Raw genomic sequence first — 7,627 nt, forward strand, 5'->3', positions numbered from 1 at the left:
GGCGAATTGCTGATGGAAAGATAGGTAAGTATGCAACGCGTTTCCTGGATGACACATGCAAGTATTCGTGTATGTATAAAATGCTCAGTATTCCAAGCGTTCTAATCACTCTGCATTAGTAAATGTGTCAAACGATACATAGGTATCTAACAAAGGTACGTAACTGTTCGACTATGTTGGATGTGTACACAACGAACTAATAAGAGGTTTACTTAAACACATCATCAATTGTATGATACGCAATTGCACGCGGAAACATGGCACGTTTGAAAGATTTGTTATCTCTGCTGGAAGTTTCATTATTCTTCCGACGATTAAACGATAAATATTGTCTTTCGAAAGTCCCAGTCGAAAATTTAAATAATTTCAATAACGAGACTGCAAGATATATAAATTCTACATTTTACAATTATAAATCATTTGTTCGAAATATTCTCTTGCTCTCGCGCTCTCGTATATTTTATTGAATTTCGAGGGTTTTGTGAAGAGAAAATTGAGAGACTAAACCACTTGTAATATTTCATTTACATCTCGCGTTTGCTCTCTGCTTCGTGGTTGGTTGAAATCATACCGAATCATTACATTTTTCCTTTAAAAAATGATGCCACTGTGAAACGAGTATAATTTATTTAAGCCTTACAGCGGCAGTGAAATATACGTCCTACCTTTTCCTCTACAACTTATTTAATGTTTTCTTGATATTCAACTATTATAATATATATAATATTATATATATAATAGCTCCAAATGTTCCGGCTAAACTTTTAAATTTTGTAGAAAATTTAATTTTAAAGAAAAAGTTCCCAATAAATATAGATAAAAAATTCTTCCTTAAAAAATTAGTTCCTAAAAATCTCTAAAATTAGGATTATTTTATATATTTTTACAAATCAGTATGCATTTTCTAACAAAGTACTAAAACAAAAATTGTAGAGAATTAAATTATATCTTACAAAAAAAAAAACAAACTGCGTGTAAACAAATTTTATTTTACATTAGCTTTTACATACTCGCTTATTCTCATTTTTACTATTATACGTTTGAATGAAAATATACGAACGTTTATACGTATAATTAGCATTTATTAGAAACATTTTTTCGAATATACGTGTTTTTAGTACAACTCGCTATTATACGTTTAAATGAGAATACGTATATTTAGCATATCTATCTGAAAACATCTATAAAAAAACATCTCGAACATTTTTACGTTTTTTCTTTTATAAATGTTTATCCCTTTATCAAGGAGTATTCCTAGTATAGGGTTGAAAAAATAAAAAATTCTTTTTGTTAAAAATAAATGTAAATTGAATATTTTTGATAAAAATGAAACATTTAAATGTAATAAAAACGGAAAAAATATATAAAACATTGAAACAGTGTATTCAGATAAGCGTTTTTAATAAACCAATATGCTAATTATACGAGCAAATCTTTATGTCGGCTTGTACAATGGCTTTAAAATGCACTGAGTTCTAAATGCGCACTAGTTCTGCCAATGAGAAATGCTATTCTTTTAACCTCCACGCTGTACGCTTTGTGTACTTAATGCTAATGCCGGTGGTATGTAAGTTTCTCAATTAAATTATGATTACATTCCATAAAAAACATGTTAAATCCACTTAAATTTATCAAAGTATAGTGACGTCGTCTATTTAATGTCGATTTAAATGTAATATTCTTGTTATTTAGCGAAGTCGAAACCATAATCGTCAATAACATTGCCAAAAACATAATTTTTGTCGCGTGAATTTTCAATTTGGCACCTAACACTCATTTGTTAATAATTTTGTAACTAAAGGTGTGCAAAATCAACTTACTATCTTGCTTCGGAATATGCAAATGAAAATCTATCGATTAAGGCCCTATTGCACCAACGTTACTTTAATTTTAAGTGAGATTTAAAACTCTCTCGACCTCTGTCTCTTTTTCGCTCTAAACGAGGCAGATAGAGATTTAAGTCTCGCTTAAAATCAAAATAACATTGGTGCAATCGGGCCTAATACCTTTTCAATCCAATTTGCTCGAAGTTGGGAAGCTAGTGTGAAGTTAGCCCCTACCCAAAATTGTTTTTTAAATAACTTTTTTATTAGAAGTGTGCAAACGAAAATTCGAAATGTGCAAACGAGGAGCTATAGAAACAATCATATCAGCTATAGAAAGTTAATTTTATCAAATAGGAGGCCAACTTCAAACGGCTTAGCTATAGTTATATACGTTAAGTACGTGGGTTCACGAAAAATTGACTTTCGGATATAATGTTTAAAATATTACTCATTTTAAAAAAGCATGATAAATGACAATTATCCAAACATTTTTATAAGTACTACTATACTACATAAGTAGTATAGTTTAATGTAAAATAGATCGAAAAAAAGGTTTCTATTTAAAATATATCTATATATACTATACATATATATATATATATATATATATATATCTATAGTATAATAATTAATTAATTAAAAGAGTAAATGGCACGAATAGCGCGTGCTTTTTAAAATATGAAACTATAAGAAAATGCGAAACAAATAAAATCGATTTTTAATTTTATAAAAAAAACGTTAAAATATTCGGCAAGACGGTTTCATAGATGGATGTACTAAATATATATGTAAATATATTCTCGTTTAAATATATAATACCAGGCCCTGGTTTAAAACACGTATATTCGGAAAACCGTTTCTAAAACGGACATACTAATTATACGTGTAAACGTTTACTCTTATAAGTAAATGTTTTTCTGAAAGCAAATTTAAACAGATAAACGTTTCACGTTATACGTATCTTCGAAAAACGGAATAAAATCAGAGATCTATTTTACATCAAACTATACTACTTATGTAGTACTTATAAAAATGTTTGGATAATTGTCACTTATCATGCTTATTTAAAATAAATAATATTTTAAACATTATATCCGAAAGTCGGTTTCTTCCGAGGATTAAAATTAAGTTTATAATATAATAACATAATGTATAAGTCAACGACAAATGTATCAAATATTCATAGCTTAAAATGACAGTTTAACAGGATCTATAATCCCGTTGCGTCTGTTTCTGTTTTCAGAGAAAGCAGAGGTAGTATAAAAGAAACATAATAAAAAGCACAGATAATAAAAACAGGGAATGAGCCATCCAATCAGAATTCCATAAATTCGATGCATAACCTATCATATAATAATCCAAATTTAACACTACAACGTGCATGGGACAAAAAATAGAACAGGCAGTACGAACAACTTTTCGACGCGTTAGAGTTGCATTGCCTGTTGTTTGATCTGTTTTGAGGTTACATGTTCATTTGCGAATATAATTTTTACTGAATTGTCAAAATTATAAACATACATAAATATGTATAAACATATATAATTATATACATATGAAATATGTCCATACATGTCCACACACATTTTTTCTTTCGTAAAATTACTTTTTAAAGTAAAATATAAATATAATAATGATAATAATGAGAAAAATAATTAAAAAGATAATTTTCGCATTATTTGTTTTAGAAAAAATCAAATTTACAATAGGGAAATGTAAAAAAATTTCATATATATAGTTATATATTATTTTAAACTAAAAGTCATAATTTGTTTGCTTATTTCAAAATTCGACGCGTTAGGACAAGCATAACAACTCTTAGGACCCTCAAATGGTATGGCATGTGAATTTTTGCATGTTTTATAGTAAAAATAGTAATGTACAGCTTGCCCATTGAGTAATTGATTCTTATTCATGGATCCACAAATAAGAATCAATCGCTTGATAAGTTGGTTGCATTTCGAAACTCATCGAAAAAAAGAGTTGCAATCTTTCTGTGATCAGTTATACACAAAAAAAAAAGCCGATAACAAATCTTTTTTTTTTCACTAGAAATTTATCACTTCAGCTTTGTTTGCCCCTTTGACTCACGGAAATAGTATAGCATCTTCCAATCCCATACAGCACACTAACATTGAATTAATATCTCAAAAACGTTGAATTGTAACATTGCGAATATTGCAGTAACATCGCGAAATGTAGATTCAATGTTGCGAAAAGATGTTGCAGAATCGTCTGTTGCAGAATAATGTCCGTTGAATTACAATGTTTGTGAGACGTTGTAATTCATGCGACATTATATTAATTAATTTTATTTTATTATTAAGATAAATATTATTATGGATTAACATTATATTCCGGAACACACAGGACAAAATTATTAAAAAATAATTTTAAAAAAAACGCTTCCTACTTCAAAAATTAATTTTCTTATTTTCTTAAGCAGTCACTCATTCGAATCTGTATCTCCACGTGGTATGCTTGACTTATGCGATCATACGGAAACTGCTACTTCGATGATCTATGAATACTAAATGTTAGTAGATGTATAATTGTTAACATATAGCTATATGTACAAAGACCACGAGTCGACGTCGCGCATCGGACGAACAAACAATATCACACGCACGAGTAGTCTGCATGCGCGACCAATTCTCGCGTAAATATATAGATAGATATCGAGTTTCATTGAAAGATTAATTTGAATAATTTAAATCTGTTTACATGATATTTTGTTTTTGTTCATTTTTTATAAAATAAAACAGATATTGATATATAGTTTGCTCAATATTATTTTAACGTTGCAGCAATATTAACAATCAATGTTGAAGAATCAATATAGACACAACACTGATAAAACATTGCTTCAACATTCAACATTGCAATATCTCAGCAACATTCTTTCAACGTTCTGTGCTGTATGAGGAAATCCGTTTTTTGACGTAAACTATCACTAGAAACAAACGCCAGGTAGTAATTAGAAAAAAGACAAAAAATTATTTACTTCAATTACACGTTATCAATTTTAAAACTGCGGGAGATTATACTTGCGTTTCCTTCATGTTTACCAAATAAATGACGAATTAATGACTTCCAAATAACAAATTAGTATAAAAAAGATCAAATTAGTATCATCATCTCCCGGACTATAACAAAAATAATGACATTGACGATTCAGTTGATAACCTTGGAAACATTTAACTTTTAATTGTATCAAATATTATCTAATAAATTCTAATTCGCAACAACCTGCGTCGGTTCTTAAAGGCTTTTTATTATTGATTTATTTTCATTAGAACCTATATAATTTTTGAAATTATTCTTTAATTTCTTATGTATATATACGTATAACATTATTATGAACTTGCATTATTACAGGTAAGAAATATAAAACAAAATTTATAAATTAAAAAGTAATGGAATTTTTTGTAAAGTACACTATTTTAATGTAAAAAGTGCCCTTACAAGGTCAGAAAATGCTCATTACTCGTTAAGAAACAAAAAGTTGATAAAAATTTAGCATTGTGTGTAATTTATCTACATTTTAAAATTTATATCTACGAGATGTCTATAAAATTATACAGTGGCCATTCCTACATTTCGGAAACGATTTCAAAGTATGAAAAACCGTGAAATACGTATTTGATCGTCAGAAGATTGCGAGTAGCAGAAATGATCAAACACATATTTCGCGGCTTTTTATAATTTTAAAATGAAATGTGGAAGGATAGATATTAGACATCCTATATAATAACATTCTGTATTTTTACAGTTTTATATTCTATATATTTATATTCTATGTTTAATAGATCTTTTACAATAAGCCATTAGTCATAAAAATCAGAAGTCAAAAGCTAAAAACTGTGATTGATCAATTTTTAACTTCTAATTTCTGATTTATGACCAATAGCTTATTGTAGAATGCCTGTAAAATAAAATATGTTTATTTTAAAAGTAGAGGAAGATCACAGATGCAGACATATCACATTATTTTTGGATTGGTTTTTAAACAGTAAAAGTAAAACTTTAGAAATAACATAAATACAAACTAGGAAGTATCTTCTATCATAATGTAGCAGTTTTAATAGTACTGTTTGCAATTTTGCAATAATTAACTTTTTCTTAAGTTAAGCCAAAATGAGCGTCTAACAAAATAGGCCTCAAAGCTGACAGAATAGACAGTAATGACACATATTCCTATTCTTTCACATCTGTACAAAATACATACAAGGGAATGTATATAAGATTTTCTAAAAGTTTTCTTTTTTGATATAAAACGTTTTTTACTGATTTATATGCATACTTTATGCTGCTCTGCAAGATACAAACATGTAACGCAACAGATTTTTTTTTTTAATTTTCCTATATAAATATACAATTGCCTTCAGCTCCAATAAGGCTATTTGACACTTTAATGCAATACTCGTACTATGAAAATTTAGTTTTATTTAGCTCATAATCTGTCATATAGTCAAATGTGTTGGTTTATGATGCATCTCGATTTTATATTTAAAATTATGAAAAAAAATGAAAAGAAAAAGTATGATTAAAACTGATTTATGAAACTACAAACATATAAAATGATGTAATATTATTAATACTATAGCTGCTATTATTTGAACTACGTAATTTGCAAAAAAAAAATCGAAAAAATTTTATTGTATAATTTGTTTTTAGCTGATTTTAATATATAAAAACATACCATAAATATAATATATTATCAGGTAAAAAAATTTGTCACTCATCAATATATATTAATATGTATAAACATACATAAATGTTCATAAACATGTATAAATATATGTGAAAATATGTTCATACATCCCTCTTTCTTTTGTAAAATTACTTTTTTGTGTACAATTTTATGTATTTATATTTTTAAATATAATTAAAAAAATAAATATACATATAATAGAATTTTTGTATATTTAACGAATTGCTATTTATATATATATAATATTTAACGAATCAGATATTTGTGGTAAGATTATGATATAAAAATGACAAGCATATGTTATTATCTAATAGAAAATATTTATCTTGCATATCTCATTTGAAGTAATAAATATAAAAAGGAAAATAAATATAAAAGGAATCAGTATATGAAAATAATATAACTTTTTCGAAAAATGATAGTATCATCTGTTAGTAATGATGTGCGAATAAATTTAAAGTCACCTGTAAGTCACGTTTACTGCAATTTTAACCACATGTAATTGTTCCAACAATGCTGCTTTGTAATAAACAAATACATCGGCAAACTGGTTGTTACAAAATTTGTAAACTCTCAATTTCCCATAAACGAAGTGTCACCATTTCCGGTCATACGGTCCAGGGAACAAAGAAGAATATGTCACAGCTGCAGTGCATGACGAATTTAAGTGGAATTCGCATAACCAGTAGTGTACTAACGTTATAATTCGAGTTATTGCTACAGATGTATATATACGTGTATATGTATACAAGAGAGGCACGCACCAATCAGTTAAAATATCAACAAATGTTTTTATAAAGTGCACGATCTCGATTCACTTGATCGCTTTGTCGAAGATCGTTGATTTTGCTGGATCTCCGGAGGTAAGAAAAGTGAACACGCAACTGATGCGGCGCCAACTGGGACTGCAATGCAGGTCACCGGCCCATCACTACAGAGAGAGACTCTGCTCGGATACCAAACCAAACCCAACATTGGGACTCACATAGTTGCTGGTGTGAAGAAGGGGGAACAATTCTACGGCTATTATTCTTACCGCACATATACTAATCCTCAAACACACACACACACACACACACACACACAC

At 28.3% G+C, this 7,627-nt stretch overlaps 1 protein-coding gene across 4 annotated transcripts in view; it reads right to left on the minus strand.

Annotated features, from left to right (window-relative positions):
• The window catches only part of LOC108749434 (neutral ceramidase), a 67,824-nt gene that overhangs the window by 56,919 nt on the left and 3,278 nt on the right, over positions 1 to 7,627 (minus strand). For 2 of the 4 annotated variants that reach the window (XM_018488153.1, XM_018488149.1), the window contains exon 1: positions 7,005 to 7,253. The exons of 1 other annotated variant lie outside the window; for it this stretch is intronic. The gene's annotated coding sequence lies outside the window, so the exon portion shown is untranslated. Of the gene's footprint in view, positions 1 to 7,004; positions 7,254 to 7,304; positions 7,462 to 7,627 lie in introns of those variants that run through there. One more of the 4 variants, XM_018488151.1, reaches the window with a different exon arrangement.

This window comes from Trachymyrmex septentrionalis, unplaced genomic scaffold, assembly GCF_001594115.1.
Source record: "Trachymyrmex septentrionalis isolate Tsep2-gDNA-1 unplaced genomic scaffold, Tsep1.0 scaffold29, whole genome shotgun sequence".
Lineage (NCBI taxonomy): Eukaryota > Metazoa > Arthropoda > Insecta > Hymenoptera > Formicidae > Trachymyrmex > Trachymyrmex septentrionalis.